The sequence below is a fragment of the Macaca fascicularis genome, chromosome 10 (assembly GCF_037993035.2).
Source record: "Macaca fascicularis isolate 582-1 chromosome 10, T2T-MFA8v1.1".
NCBI classification, from domain to species: Eukaryota; Metazoa; Chordata; class Mammalia; order Primates; family Cercopithecidae; genus Macaca; species Macaca fascicularis.
The window spans coordinates 97490090-97507786 of record NC_088384.1 but is presented as its reverse complement, the minus strand read 5'-3'; the positions used below and the strand labels follow the sequence as shown (position 1 = coordinate 97507786).

At 49.0% G+C, this 17697-nt stretch overlaps 1 long non-coding RNA gene across 1 annotated transcript; it reads left to right on the top strand.

The window, feature by feature from the left end:
* Positions 1 to 2344: 2344 nt before the first annotated feature.
* On the top strand, positions 2345 to 8849 carry LOC135965651 (uncharacterized). The gene is made up of 2 exons (XR_010578671.1): positions 2345 to 2392; positions 8434 to 8849. It is a non-coding gene; the product is annotated as an uncharacterized lncRNA (long non-coding RNA).
* The last annotated feature ends 8848 nt before the right edge of the window (positions 8850 to 17697 follow it).

Below are 17697 nucleotides of genomic sequence, written 5' to 3'. Positions count from 1 at the left end.
CCTCTAGAGTGCAGCTTCATAAAATAGCACTAAGCGCAAATGATGAGCAAGGGGAGAGAGGTTGCTCTGGCCCTTGCTGCCCTTGGGCTGCAGCTACCATCCCTGAGGCCAGTGGGGAGGCAGTTAGCCTCAGTTTTTCCTTCCCATCCCTGCTGTGCTGGTGTTGGGAGGCCTCTGAGCTGGGAGTGTCTAAGTGCTTGGACTCACCAGCCCAGGGCCAAGGAGCCCCGTGAGAAGCAGTGTCCAATCTTGGAAGGTGGAAAGAAGGATGGCAGGGGGTAGGACAACTGTTCGGCTAGAATGGCCTGGGGAAAAGGATGGGGGAGCTGACCAGGGAGGGGAAGAGGCACATCTCACCCACCCATACGCTGGCCATGACCTTCCTCCTACCCAGGGAAGCTCAGCCACGTGCACCACTAAAGGTGGCCACAGCACTGCTTAGTCAATACCTACTCTGCAGGCCACTGTGCAGGCCTTCTGTGAGCTCATTCCAAAACATGTTCTCCAGGAGGACCAGGTTCAGGTGGGTTGTCACCTGCCTTCAGTGGCACAACTCATGAGGAAGAACAAGAATTTAGAGATGGGTCTGATTCCAAAATCTAGTGTTCTTTCACAGGCATTGGCTTTGCATGTGGAGCCACAGGCCCAACACACTTTCTTCCCGGGGTGGAGTCAGAGCTACGGCCCACAAGCCAAGAACCAGGACTCACATTTATAAATAATTGGACAATCAAAGGGAAATATTTCATGACCATAAAAATGATCCCCTCATGCCTGTAATCCCAGCACTTTGGGAGGCCGAGACGGGCGGACCACGAGGTCAGGAGATCGAGACCATCCTGGCTAACACTGTGAAACCCTGTCTCTACTAAAAATACAAAAGATTAGCCAGGCATGGTGGCAGGAGGCTAATCGGGAGGCTGAGGCAGGAGAATGGCGTGAACCCAGGAGGCGGAGCTTGCAGCGAGCCGAGATCGCGCCACTGCTCTCCAGCCTGGGCAAAAGAGCGAGACTCCGTCTCAAAAAAAAAAATCCCAAATCCAAATTCCAGTGGCCGTAAATAAAGTTTTATTGAACACAGCTATACTCAAAGCTGCTTTTGGGCTATGACAGCAGTAGTCACAGAGACCACACAGCCTGCAAAGTCTAAAATATTTATTATACTGTCTGATCCTTTGCAGAAAACGTTTGTCGATCCCCATCCTGCAACATCAATTTTATTCATAGATTCAATGCAAAAACTCATTAAAAGTATTTCATATGGCCAGGCGCAGTGGCTCACGCCTGTAATCCCAGCCCTTTGGGAGGCCAAGGCGGGTGGATCACCTGAGGTCAGTAGTTTGAGACCAGCCTGGCCAACATGGCAAAAGCCCACCTCTGCTAAAAATACAAAAATTAGCCAGGTGTGTTGGTAGGTGCCTATAATCCCAGCTACTTGGGAGGCTGAAGCAGGAGAATTACTTGAACCCAGGAGGCAGAGGTTGTAGTGACCCGAGATAGCACCATTGCACTCCAGCCTGGGCAACAGAGCGAGACTCCATCCCAAAAAATACATATATATGTATGTATATTTCATATTAACGCAAACATGGTTTTGTATAAAAGTGAATCACATAGTGGAATATAAGATTCATGTCTACTTTTGAGATAAAATGCTTCCAAGAAGCCCTCGGCTTTGGGCATGCTTCTTGAGGGCCAGCCTCCAAACCCGAGGGGATACTTTCACTTTGGAGGAAACACTGGAGCTGCCCTGTCCCCTTCCCCTCTTCACACGGAGCCTTTTTTGGTTGTTTTTGTTTTTTTGAGACAAGGTCTCCCTCTGTCACCCAGGCTGGAGTGCAGTGGTGTGATCACAGCTCGCTGCAGCCTCGAACTCCTGGGCTCAAGCGATCCTCCTGCCTCGAGAGTGACTGTCCTGTTCCCCACTGAGATGTCCAGCTGGCTCTCAGAAGCAGGACACTAGGACAGGCTCAAGAGTCCAGGTCGACACGGTGCTGTGGCCAGACTGAAGCAGCTTTGCCACGTCCCCCTGGTCTCATCCACCATCAGGCCCCTGCTGGCCGTGTGTGCCTGTTCCCCCTCAGGATGACAACTTGGCCTCACTTTTCTCTGTATGCAGCACCTTGAGGCTCTTTGAAAATCCTCAGGGACTCCCAAAGCCTGTGTGGGTCAGGAGAGCCGGGCCAAGGAAGGTCCATGCTGCACAGGGCAGGCAAGGACTCAGCACTGCTGGGTGTTTAGACTGTTTCCTGGCTCAGACCAAGAAAACTCTAAACTCTGTAGACACAGCTCCCAACTCCCACCCACTCCCCACTCCAGCTCTGACCCAGGCTTTTCCATTCACAGATCCCAGACTTTCCAGACCGGCAAAGAGCCCGGAGGCCAAAGCCTGGTGAGTGCCTTGGGCAGGGGCTGGGGGTGGGGCGGCGGATTGTACAAGGCTGAGGAAAGCCCCCAACCCCCCTTGGGCCTCCCCAGGTAGAGGACACTCCTACCCTCACCCCAGTCCCTTGTCAAATTTCCCTGTCAAGAAGCAGTACATACGTATATAAGGATACTCCTAGTGTTGGTGTGCATCTGAGAGAGAGGGAAGGAGGGAGGGAGGGAGAGCTGGAGGGCGGTGGGGCAGGGGAGCAGGTGTTCCTCCTGGCTAAGCCCCTGCAGCTACTTCCTTTCTTCCCCCAGACAAGTTGAGGATAATTAGCATCCCATGAGGGAACAGAGAGGCAGCTCCCATCCCTAGACTGAGTGTGGGAGGAAGATTCAGAGCCCCCACCAACTCCACTCCCACTGCACAACCCAGCACCCCCCAAAACAGGCCCAAGGACAAGGGGTCGGGTTCTACCACCCCCACCCCATGAGTCCAACCACTCCCAGCTTCTGTAAGGAACAAGAGTTCAAAGACATAAAACCTCTGTCCAAAGAGGTACTTGCTCTGCACAGTCAAGTGGGGTGGCACAATGTTCTTGAAAACCTGACTTTTCTTTGGAGTTCCTGGTTGTTTCTTGTGTTCTCTGACTCCCTTTCAAGCTGGACTGGTCCATGAGTGTTTCTCAGGGACGAGATATGACAATGGGAAGCAGACAAAAAAAGATTCTCTGCCTGGCTTTTGAGTTTCGGTGCCTGGCTTGGGCACATGACAGATAAGAGCAAAGCTTCCCAGCTGCCATCCCTCCCGCCAGGAAAAGGGTTCCTGAAGGGAAGAAGAGAGGGGTGGTTGGCGGGGGTCAGTGGGGATGGACTGAAGGAACCATCCTCTTTGAGGGTGTCTCGTCTGTTTCCAGCACCCAGGAGGCCCCTGGAGCCATGTTTGGAACCAGGCTTCCGGGCTCCTCTTCCTCAGGTGCCCCACCAGCCTGCCCCTCCCACATGACTGTGGCATCTCCAGCAGTAGCCCCTGTGTCTCCTGTGACGAACCAGTGAGGGGGCTGCCACCTGTGCCCTGAGCATCCACGTGGGATAGGTTCTTACCCATTGGACTGCCCTCCCATCTTCACCCTAAGGCACGCTTAAGACCCAATAGAGGCTAGGTACAGTGGCTCACACCTGTAATCCCAACACTTTGGGAGGCCGAGGTGGGTAGATCTCTTGAGGTTAGGAGTTCGAGACCAGCCTGGCCAACATGGTGAAGCCCTGTCTCTACTAAAAATACAAAAATTAGCCAGGCATAGTGGCGTGCGCCTGTAATCCCAGCTACTCAGGAGGCTGATGCAGGAGAATCGCTTGAACCCGGGAGGTGGAGGTTCCAGTGAGTCGGGATCACACCACTGCATTCTAGCCTGGGCAATAGAGCGAGACTGGGTCTCAAAGGAAAAAAAAAAAAAAAAAGACCGGGTTGAGCCCCAACAGGGGAGACAGCAGTACAGAAAGCCCCTCCCTTGTGCCTCAGTGGGACTAGGAGAAACAGCTTGAGGTCCCCAGAACCCCAAGTAAGGCAGGTGCTGGGTAAACCAACCCTGTGCTCAAACACTGACTTTGTGATATGGACTCAGGAGACCTTGAGCAAAAGGGCCAGCCAGGCTCAGAGCCTGCTACTCTGAAGTCTGGCAGTGGCACCCACCTCCCTGCAGAAGAGGCAGACCCAGGGTTATCCATGGCAGGGTCACCAGGGCCTGGGGCTGCAGGATGCCAGGAAGGGGCTCAGCTTCTGCCTGGCCTGGGGCATCCCTCTGGGCCTCTCTCTCCTGTGTGCCCATGGGGAGTTGAGCTGCCTGAGCCCTGGGACCCCTCCCAGCTCTGCCACCCTGGACATGAGACCCTGAGATGCTGTGTCCCCATCTTTGGGGGTGAAGGATCCGTTAACCAAGTTCGGCTTCAGGCTGCAGGGCCCTCTCTGGCTGAAGCTCAGCTGACTGATGCTCCCATTTAATCTTGGGGCTTGGAGCAGGGTTCCTGAGCCCCCCAGGCAGAGTTCCCACCTTCCTGTTAAGCTATTCCCCATGAGCCTTTTTATAAAGAGTTTGGCTGGGAGCCAGAGAGCTTTTGGAAAGTGTATGGGCCAAGCCAAGCTGTACAAACCTGTCTCCCTCCCAGAGCCGAAAGAGGCCAGGTTGTTCCCAAACAAATGCAGAGGCGGGGCCGGGGGTTGGGAAGAAGAAAGGGGGCTATTTTAGAAGGACCTGCATACTGCAGAGCCCCCACACAGCAGCAAGGGGTGTGGGGAGGCACGGCCAGAGGCAGCAGAGGTAGGGACCTGGTACCAGGTGTCTCATGTAGACACACACATGAAACATACGCATACACCCCCAAACGCATGTGGGCACAGACACAAGTCACAAAGATACACAGACTTGTGACTGTGTAGAAGCATGTGCTGATGTGTACAGAAATATGCACAAGTACATACTAGGTAGTCACACCTGCAGCTGCAGGGACATGCACAAACATGCTCACACGTACAATCACACACCACCACGTACACACACATGCATAGACACTTAGAGATGTACACAAAGGATGCAGATTGAGCAATGCCAGGCTAAACGCAGGAGGCTGGGAGAGAGCTTGCACTCCCTGACAACCCAACTCCCTGAAACCCAGCACACATGTGCATGCACACACACACACACACACACACACACACACACACACCCTGGGAGGGAACCGCTTCCTCCATAGGAACTTTTGGATCCAGGGCAACATGCAATCAAGACCTTGTGCTAGGAAAGAAAGCGCCTTTGTCTGCTGGCACCAGGGCTGCAGGAGCAGCTGCAACCTCCTCCAGGATAAAAGCCAGGCCAGTTCCTTGCCCTGGGGAAGAAGGTCAGGCCAGGCCCTAGATGGGGGATGGAAAGAGGGAGCTGGGGGCTCCAGCAGGCCCTGCCACCAATCCCAGGACACTGTGTCTGGCTGATGGCAAAAAGCCCAGAAAGCTTGTTGTTCTCAGGCCTGGCCACCCTGACCTCTAACCCTAGTTTGGCCCTGTCTCCAGAACGACTGTGGTTCTGACCCTAGCCCTGGTGCTACACTGACCCAGACTGAGACCTGGCTCACCCGGGGCTCCATGCCTGCCATGTGCCTGTGACCTCACTTTTTTTTAGCAGAGTGAAAAAAAAGTCAGGCTCTGGAATTAGAAAGATGTGAAATTGAATCCTGATTTGTCACTCTCTGAGTGATTTTTAGAATGTGCTTGACCTTTTTGAGCCCTAAATTCAAACTCCCGTTATACAGAGGCAGATCTTTTTATTTATTCATTTATTTATTTAGAGACAGGGTTTCATTTCTCATTCCATCACCCAGGCTGGAGTGCTTGCTGTAACCTTGAACTCCCGGGCTCAGGTGATCCTCTCTGAGCCTCCCAAGTAACTAGAACTGCGGGTGTGCACCACTCGCCTGGCTCATTTTTCAAAACATGTATCATAGAGATGGGGTCTTGCTGTGTTGCCCAGGCTGGTCTTAAACTCCTGGCCTCAAGCCATCCTCCCAGCTTGGCCTCCCAAAGCACTGGGATTATAGGCATGACCCACCACACCAAGCCTAAATCCTCTTTATTGAGCCCACTGCATACAGCTGCCTTCTCCCTGTGTATACCTTCTCTTCTGGGCCTGGTGAAGCTGGGTTGGTCCTCTCAGCCCCCAGCACCCCTGCCCAGCACCCTCTCCTGCTGCGCTGGCCCCAGGGAGGAAAGCAAGACCCAGGCCTGATCTCTAGGGACTGCCATCTTGGGAGCGCCCTTCCTCCCTTGTGCCCTTTTCTCACCCCCTGTGGTCCCGGCCATGTCCCTGAAGCTGCCCCGTGCCCCTCTGCACTCCTCATCACACTCTGAAGACCAAAACCTCAGTGAGAACAGCCCTGTTTTTCTAACTCAGGAAAAGGATTTAGCTTTGGAGGCCCTTCAGAGGTAACGTAAACCCCCTCCAGACACTTCCAGAACTAATTTCAGTCCTTCCATTCAACAGATATTTACCAAGGGCCTACTATGCTCTTCTAGATGCTGGAGATTCCACGGTGGGCAAATAGGCAAAACTTCCCGCCTGGGGCTTACATTCAGGCTCCCTATGCCCCATGCTGCGGGAGCCTCTAGCCTCACACATTCTCCACATCGGCCCGAGGGCTGCAGCCACGGTGCAAGCGCAGACACACCCCCTCCTTCATGTTGCCACAAAACTTTGGAATGTCACTATCATCACTGTCACAGCTCTTTCTCCCACTGAGGCGCTCCTGGCTGATGCTGGGAATCTCAAGGGCAGGAATGCGCCTGGTGGGAATGCACTTGAACTATTGAAAGCCATTGCGGCGCGCTCTCTCTCTCTCTCTCTCTCTCGCTCTCGCGCGCTCTCTCTCTCTCTTTCTCTCTGCCCTGCCACCTCCTGCCCTCATGTAAGATGTGCCTTGCTTCTCTTTGCCTTCCACCGTGATTGTAAGGCCTGCCCAGTCATGCAGGACTATGAGTCAGTTAAACCTCTTTCGTTTATAAAGTTTTAAAAAATTGGGCCAAGGTGCAGTGGTTCACGCCTGTAATCCCAGCACTTTGGGAGGCCAAGATAGGTGGATCACGAGGTCAGGAGATGGAGACCATCCTGGATAACATGGTGAAACCCCATCTCCACTAAAAATACAAAAAATGAGCCAGGCATGGTGGCGGGCGCCTGTAGTCCCAGCTACTTGGAAGGCTGAGGCAGGAGAATGGTGTGAACCCAGGAGGCGGAGCTTGCAGTGAGCCGAGATCGCACCACTGCACTCCATCCAACCTGAGCGACAGAGCGAGACTCCGTCTCAAAAAAAAATTAAAAATATAAATAAATAAACAATGAAAGCCACTGTGGAGTCTGACAGCAGCTTTCAATAGTTCAATTGTGGCCGGGCGCAGCAGCTCAAGCCTGTAATCCCAGCACTCTGGGAGGCCGAGATGGGCAGATCACGAGGTCAGGAGATCGAGACCATCCTGGCTAATACGGTGAAACCCCGTCTCTACTAAAAAATCCACAAAAAAAAAAATCACTAGCCGGGCGAGGTGGCGGGTGCCTGTAATCCCAGCTACTCAGGAGGCTGAGGCAGGAGAATAGTGTGAACCCGGGAGGCGGAGCTTGCAGTGAGCTGAGATCCGGCCACTGCACTCCAGCCTGGGCAACAGAGTGAGACTCTGTCTCAAAAAAAATAATAAAATAAAATAGTTCAAGTGATTTCACGTACCAATGTCCCTTAGCGTGCCTTCTGATCTTACTATAACTTGGTATCTTTCAACTATGATGCAATTATGATAGTTATTACATCATAATTGAATTATACATAATTATTTCTCTTAATTGCATCATCGTTAAATAACTTGCCCTTATTTTAAATAAAAGCATACTGTTTTAGGAAATAAATCAGCCATGCACAGCAACTCATGCCTATAATCCCATTACTTTGGGAGGCTGAGGCAGGAGGATCTCTTGAGGCCAGGAGCTTGAGATCAGCCTTAACAACATAGCAAGGCCCCATCTCTACAAAAAATAAAAAATTAGCCAGGCACAGTGGCACACACCTGTAGTCTCAGCTACTTAGGAGGCTGAGGTGGGAAGATTGCTTGAGCCCAGGAGTTCAAGGCTGTAGTGAGCCGTGATCATGCCACTGCACTCAAGCCTGAGTGACTGAGCGAGACCCTGTCTCAAAAAATATAAAAGAGATGGACTGAACCTGAAGCTCAATTAGTGTCGGTTCAATTGCCCTGGTCTGTCACTCACAGTTCGATGCGTTTGTTCATGAAATTTTAATTGAACACTTGCTCTTTGCCAGATATGGAGAGGGGGAAAGGGGTCCCCGGAGCCCCCTGTCTAGAGTGAGCCAGTGAGCAGAAAATGACAATGCAGTGTAGTAAGTGCCGAACAGACTGATGGGCAGTTGCCATAGGAGCCCAAGGGGAGTTCCTTGGGGGCAGATGGATTAAAGACAGTTTTGCAGAACAGGGGATATTTGAGCTGAGCCTTGAAGGAGCAGTTGGATTTTTTTCAGGTAGAGATGAAAGAGAGTGAGCCAAGCAGAAGGACCAGCATTTGCAAAAGTCATGGAAACAGGGAAGTGCCTGATGTGTGAGGAAGATGGCAAAATGTTAAATGTCCCAGGCGGGGAGGCCAGGCTGGCTGAGGAAGTGACTGGCACCAGATAAGACTGTGAATGCCAGGGAGAGTGGGGAACCCCTGCCACGTGGAGGTCACCCAACCCTGACCCTGGAGCTGTCCCCCTGAGCTGTCCACCCCCAACCTGAAAACTCTGTGCAGCCCTTCCCCTCCTACCTTCCTCCTGCCCTTAGAAACCCTGATTTCACTGTGGTCAAATTCCCCTCCATTCTTGGCTTAGGGAAAACAATTATGAGGCAGGAATTCTTGTAAGAGCTTTTTCTATATTAAAATGCTTGATCCTCTGTTAAATATTGTCTGTCATTTTTTTTCACAGTTTGACCTTATTTTATTACGTTTTGATGGAAAGAAGCCTCCCATTATCATGTCGTGAAATCTGTCAGTCTGTTCATATGATGTCTTCTTAGGAAGTTGTCCCCTATCCTAAAGTTGTGTAAGTTTTCGGATTCTTTTATGGTTTACCTTCTAGCATTCAAATCTTTAAGCCATCTGCAGTTTATTTGGGTTTAAGGTAGAAATCTAACTTTTTTCCAAATTGTTAGCCAGTTGTCCAGTCCCACTTCTTAAGTAATCCATCATTTCTGCCCTGTTTTTTTTTTTTTTTTCCAAATTTTCAATTCCCCCCCTCCTCGATTTTTAAAGTTATACCTGCTATCCAGGAAAAAGAAGAGGAGTGAGCAGGAGGGGGATGAGAAGTGGGGAAATGAATGGCTTAGGAAGTGAAAGCCCTCCTCCCCTTTCACCTCCCTGAGGTAGAGGCAATAACTGTTCATCATTTGTTACATATCCTATTATTATTAGTGTTACAACACTTACTAGGTTTCTCTTAAGTGCAGAGATGTTCAAAAGAGAAAACCCAAAAGGAATCAAAACCTCTGGAACATATTTTGGCATAAAAGCATGTTGGCTTCTCAGGTGAAGAAGGTTGCAGTGAGCAGATATCGTGCCACTGCACTCCAGACTGGGCAACAGAGCGAGACCCTGTCTCAAAACAAACAAACAAACAAACAAATATATATATATGTATGTATGTACATATGTATATGTGTATGTGTGTGTATATATGTTGGTTTTTAAAAAAAAAAAAAAGAATACATACGGCAGGGCACAGTGGCTCACACCTGTAAACCCAGCACTTTGGGAGGCCGAGGCGGGCAGATCACAAGGTCAGGAGATCGAGACCATCCTGGCTACCATGGTGAAACCCTGTTTCAACTAAAAATACAAAAAATTAGCTGGGCATGGTGGCGCGTGCCTGTAGTCCCAGCTACTCAGGAGGCTGAGGCAGGAGAATCGCTTGAACCCAGGAGGCAGAGGTTGCAGTGAGCCAAGATTGCACCACTGTACTCCTGGGCAACAAAGCAAGACTCCGTCTCAAAAACAAACAAAAAACAAACAAACAAACAAAAAAAAACCATATATAAGGTTGGAAAAATAAAACAACTCTAAAAGATACAAAATGAAAAATAAACACTTCCCTCTCACTCGCTACTGTCCCACGCCAAGTCCGGCTCCCCAAAAGTAACCACTGGTGAAATTTCCTATTTGCTTTAGTGTGACATGCATTTCCTTTTTTTTTTTTTTTTTTTTTTTTTTTTTGAGACAGAGTCTTGCTCTGTCACCCAGGCTAGAGTGCAGTGGCGCGATCTCCACTCACTGCAAGCTCCGGCCCCCGGGTTCACACCGTTCTCCTGCCTCAGCCTCCTGTGTAGCTGGGACTACAGGTGCCCGCCACCACGACTGGCTAATTTTTTGTATTTTTAGTAGAGACGGGGTTTCACCGTGTTAGCCAGGATGGTCTCGATCTCCTGACCTCGTGATCCGCCCGTCTTGGCCTCCCAAAGTGCTGGGATTACAGGCATGAGCCACCATGCCTAGCCTAGTGTGACATGCATTTCTTTGCCACATTCCACATTCTCATCTGGAGATGGGTTTACTGCTCGTGTTTCCATTTTCTGTGCCATTTCCCTCTCTGCTGCGCCAGCACAAGTACCATAATGTTGAAGGTATTCTAGTGTTACCTGCTTTTAACATCTGGGAGGGTAAGTCACGCCTTAATGTTTTTCATCTGTGGAGATATGGTGAGTATTCTATACTTATGTTCTACTTTATATTGCACCCTCTCCCTACCCCCGCCAATTTGATTGGAAATTTGTTGGAAGGGCATTGTTTGTATAGATTCATTTGGAGAAGATGATGAGTTTATCTCTTTGTGGACATCTCGCCCCTGTGACTGCATTCAGATATTGTGACTTTTCTTTTTTTCTTTTTGAGACAAGATCTTGCTCTTTCGGCTGGGCGCGGTGGCTCAAGCCTGTAATCCCAGCACTTTGGGAGGCCGAGGCGGGCGGATCACAAGGTCAGGAGATCGAGACCACAGTGAAACCCCGTCTCTACTAAAAATACAAAAAATTAGCCGGGCGTGGTGGCGGGCGCCTGTAGTCTCAGCTACTCAGGAGGCTGAGGCAGGAGAATGGCAGGAACCCAGGAGGCGGAGCTTGCAGTGAGCCGAGATCGCGCCACTGCACTCCAGCCTGGGCAACAGCGTGAGACTCCGTCTCAAAAAAAAAAAAAAAAAAAAAAAAAAAAGATCTTGCTCTTTCATCCAGGTTGGAGTGCAGTGGCACAATCATGGCTTACTGCAGCCTCGACCTCCCGAGCTCAAGTGATCCTCCCACCTCAGCCTCCCAATTAGCTGGGACCACAGATGCCACCACCCCTGGTTAATTTTTTTATTTTTAGTAGAGACAGGGTCTCTCTGTGTTGCTCAGGCTGATCTCAAACTCCAGGGCTCAAGTGATCCTCCTCGGCCTCCCAGTGTGGTGATTACAGACGTGAGCCTGGCCCTTTTCTCTTTGAATTGGAGTGAAGGCATACCGATTTTATTAACATGTACACAGGGAGAACCACAGAGTCATTCCCCCAGACATTGTGACTTTTCTTGTTTGGGATTTTGAACACCTCTCCTTAGAGCATCTTAATCTTTGTCCATCTGATGTCATAACTGCAACCGCCTACTAGGAAAAGGGTCGGGAGACTTGGTCGCTGTCTTCCCATACTCGAGGGTATCAGGTGAAAGAGGGTGTGGCCTGCTCAGCAGAGCTCCAGAGAGCAGAACTCAGACCAGTTGGGGGTCACACAGAGGCCATCTTTGGCTCAGTGAACGGAAGAATGTTCTATCCGTTGGAGCTGCAGGGCCATGGAACGAGCCGCTGGGGGAGGTGGTGAGCTGCCCACCTTGGCTCTTTTCCAGTGTTCCAGGGAAAAGGCAGCCCGTGCTGCCCAGGGGCATCCGTGTTGCTGAGAGGAGTAGGGGAGGATGCTTGGTTACTTGGGCCCCTGTTCTCTCCACTCTGCCCAAAGGGAAAGCCAGGGCTTTCTGAGCCCCCCGCTGTGCTACTTACTTCATTTCATTTTGCACAATGACCTCTGTGGGTAGAATGGCGTTATTCTATTTTCCATTCAAAGACAGGGAGGCCAAGGGACTTCTCCAGGCTCATCCAGCTAGGCCTGCTTGAACCGGATTCCAAAGCAGACCCTCCCCAAGCTGCCTGTCTGTGATTGTCCCCTGGGAGCCCCTGCTCAGAGTCAGGGCTGAAAAAAAGGGAGCGGGAACACCCTCCCTGCCTTTCAGTCCAGGGACAGCTGCAGGGCAGGTGAGCGCCCAGTGGGCAGCAAGAAGGCACCTGGCTCCTCTCCCATCCCTGATTCTGCACGTCCATGTCTCTCCCCCGGGGCAGCTCTCAGCTTGGCTCACAGTGTCCTCAGGGGGCCAATGGGCTTCTTGATTCCAGGCTGCACATCTGGAAGTTGACGCTATTAAAACAAACCCCATTATATAACAAACGGACATCTGGAATCCGTTAGCAATGAGTTTTTAGAAAAAGAAATTGTTTTGGATGTGCTCTCTCCTAAGAATGTGGCAAAGCGCCCTCGCCCTGGCTGTCCAGGAACCCAGGGACCCAGGGGCCTCTCCTGGGCCCACTTTTCAAGGTATCTCAGGCCAGACCAGAGGTGGGCTGGGGCACAGACAGAGACAGACTCCTCCCTGCCCCCACAGGCAACTTCACTGTCTCCTGCTGGCTCCATCTTCGGAAGGGCTCCTTTCCAATTCATTCAGCAAACACTTGTGTGCCTACTGTGTGCCGCCAACTGCATATCATTCATATGGCCATGCCCAACGTCTCCACTGCACCTAAGCACTCCAACATAGCTTAAGAAAAAACATCATGGACTTCCCTGGATTCTAAACAGCAACGCTAAACAGCCTGAGCCTCCATTTCCTCAAACACAGAGCCCAAACGCCTTAGCTAGTCCCTGGAACTCCCTAGCACCCTCAGGCCTCTTTCTGAATTGTCTCCCTACTCTTTCTTCCTGGGCACATTGGTGGGGGACACAAGGACAAATGACTTGGGCATAGGCTTGTGGCAACCTTGATCTAACAATGAAGAAAAGATTTTATGAGAAATGTCTAGCTAATATTTTCAAATGCAAATTTTATCCCCCCCCCCAACATTTTATGACGAAAAATTTCAAACCTACAGAAAAGTTGAAAGAATTATACAATGAGGCCAGGCACAGTGGCTCATGCCTGTAATCCCAGCACTTTGGGAGGCTGAGGCAGGCTGATCGCTTGAGTCCAGGAGTTTGAGACCAGCCTCTGTAACATGGTGAGACCCAGTTCCTATAAAACAATACAAAAATTAGCTGGGTGTGGTGTCACACGCCTATAGTCCCAGCTACTCTTGAGGCTGAAGTGGGAGGATCGCTTGAGCCCACAAGACGGACGTTGCAGTAAGCTGAGATCACAACACTACCCTCCAGTCTGGGCAACACAGCAAGACCCTGTCTCAAAAAAAAAAAAAGAGAAAGAAAAGAAAAGCGCTGGGCTCAGTGGCTCACGCCTGTAATCCCAACACTTCGGGAGGCCGAGGCAGGTGGGTCACTTGAGGCCAGGAGTTTGAGACCAGCCTGGCCAGCATGGCAAAACCACGTCTCTACTAAAAAAATACAAAAATTAGCCGGGTGTGGTGGTGGGCACCTGTAATCCCAGCTACTCAGGAGCCTGAGGCAGGAGAATCACTTGAACCTGGGAGGCAGAAGCTGCAGTGAACCTAGATCACACCACTGCACTCTAGCCTGGGCAACAAAGCAAGACTCCATCTCAATAATAATAATAATAATAATAATAATAATAATAATAATTGTACAGTGAATCCACCATCTAAAGTCTGCAATTGTTGGTATGTTGCTATATTTGAGTTTTCAAATATCTCTTCATCTATAGACCCAGCCATCAGTTCAAAAGCTATTTGCAGACAGCAGTACACTTTATCCCTTAACAATATGCATGCATATTATTAACTAGAGTTCAATATTTATTTCTGGTTTTCTTTGAGGCAAAATTAACAGACAATTAAATGCACAAATTGTACTATTCCATGTACAATATGGACTACATGTTCTATTCCAGTGAGTTTGACAAATGTAGATATGTAGATACTTCTTTTTTTTTTTTTTTTTTTTTTGAGACAGAGTCTTGCTCTGTCATTAGGCTGGAGTGCAGTGGCGCAATCTCAGCTCACTGCAACCTCTGCCTCCTGGGTTCGAGTAATTCTCCTGCCTCAGCCTCCCGAGTAGCTGCAACTACTGGCGTGTGCCACCATGCCCAGCTAATTTTTGTATTCTTAGTAGAGACGGGGTTTCACCATGTTGGCCAGGATGGTCTCGATCTCTGGACCTCATGATCCACCCACCTCGGCCTCCCAAAGTGCTGGGATTACAGGCGTGAGCCATCATGCCTGGCCAACAAATGTAGGTATTTGTATAACCCAAACCCTATCACCAAATCCAGTTTTCCATCAACCCCAGAAAGTCCCCCAAACCCCTTCCTAGTATATCCCTAACCCACACTCCTCCCAGAGGCAACCACTATTCTGGTTATTTTCACCATAGTCTAGGTGTTGTGGGCTAATTGTGTTCTCCCAAAATCCACATGTTAAAAGTCCTAATCCCTAGTACTGCAAAATGTGACTGTATTTGGAGGTTGGGTCTTTAAAGAGATGATTACATTAAGATGAGGTCCTCAGGGTGGAACGTAATCCAGTATGCCTGGTGTCCTTATAAGAAGAGGAAATTAGGACACAGATACACACAGAGGGACAACCACATGAAAACACTGGGAGAAAACCGCCATTTACAAGCCAAGGAGAGGGGCCTAAGAAGAAACCACCCCTGCCAATACCTTGATCGAGGCTTCTGGCCTCCAGAACTGTGAGGAAACAAATTTCTGCTGTTTAAGCCACCCCGTTCCTGGTACTTTGTCATTGGTAGCCCTAGCACAATAATACACTAAGTTTGTCTTTTCTAGAATTTCATATAAAGTCATTTGCTCTGTGCTCTTTTGTGTCAGGCTTTTTATTTGGCCCAGTGTAAGACTGTTGGGATTCCTCCATGTTGCTACATGAATCAGTACCTTGTTCCTTTTCATTGCTTAGTAGTATTCCATTATATTAATACTCCACAGTTTGTTTAGCCAGACAAATTTTTCATTTTTTAAGAACACAGGAATGCTTTGGCAGCATTTCACTTCAGTGTATGCCCTTTATGCCACCCCAGCAGCAAACCAGACATTCCATGGCCCACTCTATTCAGCAGGAGCTTCAGAACCATATGTGGATGTCCTGATAAAAGACATCGTAACTCCAGGAATGAAAAGTTCTTACAGATGAGATTAAATTAATATTACATCATTTTTATCTCAGCAAATATAGATGATCCATTATGTCACAGGAGCCTCAGATCTTCACCCGTTTGGCTGCAAACCGAACGCAGTGATTACACTGGCTTGGGAATCAGGCTAGGTTTGACTTTCACTTGCTGTGTAACCTTGGGCGGGTCACTTAACATCTCTGACCCCCGCTTTCCTCCTACAGCAAATGGGACTAGTGATTTCTTCCTGCAGGGTTGCTTGAAGACTGAATGAACGAATGAGTTCAGGGTGTGTATTAGTCCCTTTTCACGCTGCTGATAAAGGCATACCTGAGACTAGGTAATTAACAAGAAAAAGAGGTTTAATGGACTCACAGTTCCATGTGGCTGGGGAGGCCTCATAATCATGACAGAAGGCAAAAGGCATGTCTTATATGGTGGCAAGCAAGAGAGAGAATGAGAACCAAGAGAAAGGGGTTTTCCTCTTATAAAACCATCAGATCTCGGCTGGATGTGGTGGCTCATGCCTGTAATCTCAGCACTTTGGGAGGCTGAGGCAGGCAGATCATGAGGTCAGGAGTTCAAGACCAGCCTGGCCAATATGGTGACACCCCGTCTCTCCTAAAAACACAAAAATTAGCCAGGTGTGGTGGTGCATACCTGTGGTCCCAGCTACTCAGGAAGCTGAGGCAGGAGAATCACTTGAACCTGGGAGGCAGAGGTTGTAGAGAGCCGAGATGGCACCAATGCACTCCAGCCTGGGCCATAGAGTGGACTCCATCTCAAAAAAAACAAAAAACAAAAACAAACAAACAAAAAACCATCAGATCTCATGAGACTTATTCACTACCACAAGAACAGTATGAGGGAACCCGCTCCCACGTTTCAATTGTCTCCTACCCAGTCCCTCCCAACCCTGTCCCTCCCGGAGCTACGATTCAGGATGAGATTTGGGTGGAGACACAGCCAAACCATATCAGGGTGGCAAAGGAAAGACTCAGGAAACATTCGATATGGTTTGTCTCACTCTGCAGCTGTTGGGGCCAGAACCTCTAACTGGACAGAGCAGCAAAAGTGGGTTTCTAAGCCACTAAGAGTAGAAAATGAGCTTTCTGCACTGCTATTGTAATCGCTGAGACTAAAGAGCAGTGTGGTGAAGACAGTGTCAAATCACCAGGCTGCCAAGATCAATTAAGTTGATACAATCGTAGCAGGAGTGATCTTTTTGGAGTTTCATAAAACACACTCTGAATTGTGGGATTTAGAGTGCTTCCAGGCTGCACAAATTTTGCACGTGTTTGGCTATTTCTAGGTATTATTTAATTTCAACTGAATGGGACTGCTCAGAAATTTGCTTCACTTCAATGTGATCATTTCTACGAAACCGTAAATTTAAATGTAATCTAGGAACCCATCCTTCATAAGAGACATTAATTTAATACTTTTCCTATGAGAAAGTAGGAAAAATGCATAATTGGAATTGCTATCATTTGTTTTATCTCAGAAGTTCTTTTCTTCTGAAGGAAATATTTTTCAACTTTGAAGTCCTTAGGAATTGGAGGAATTGGTTTTTGGCATAATTTATCCACTCTGTCCCAAGTGGCCTTGAAAGGCTCATAATTTCTCTCAGATGATGATCTTTTTTGGCTTTTAAAGGCAAAGAAAATGTCTACAGTTTCACTTTGAAGCTCTTTAGAAAAAATTCCTGCGACACTTATCATGTGGTTAAAAAAAAAAGTAAAACAAAAGATAAAATCAAAGTTGGAATCAATGATAGCAATTGTATACTTCGATCACCTGCAAGAGCTGAAGAGTCATTTGTTACAACTTCCTGTGGTCTAATGGTATATGAAAGTTCTTCAGCCACAGGTGAAGATGGACCATGAGGCCCAGTCCAAAGTGTTTTCAAGAAATCGGCCAGGCATGGTGGCTCACGCCTGTAATCCCAGCACTTTGGGAGGCCGAGGTGGGTGGATCACGAGGTCAGGAGATCGAGACCAACCTGGCTAAGACGGTGAAACTCCGTCTCTACTAAAAATACAAAATGTTAGCCGGTCATGGTGGTGCGCGCCTGTAGTTTCAGCTACTTGGGAGGCTGAGGCAGGAGAATGGCAAGAACCCGGGAGGCGGAGCTTGCAGTGAGCCAAGATCGCGCCACTGCACTCCAGCCTGGGCGACAGAGTGAGACTCCGTCTCAAAAAAAAAAGAAAAGAAGAAAGAAATCACCCTGCTCCCTGCACACTTCATCTTCACCCACGTTCAAAGGTTTGGAAAACTCTTTTGGTGGGTACATGGTATTGTGCCAAGGAGAGAACTGAGAGCATTTAAGGTTTATTCTTTTCCTCACAAAATGCTATAATTACCAGAACCAAAAGATGTGCAGAATTCCTCAGAACTCCTTCAATGTCACTCAATTTTCTATGCATGC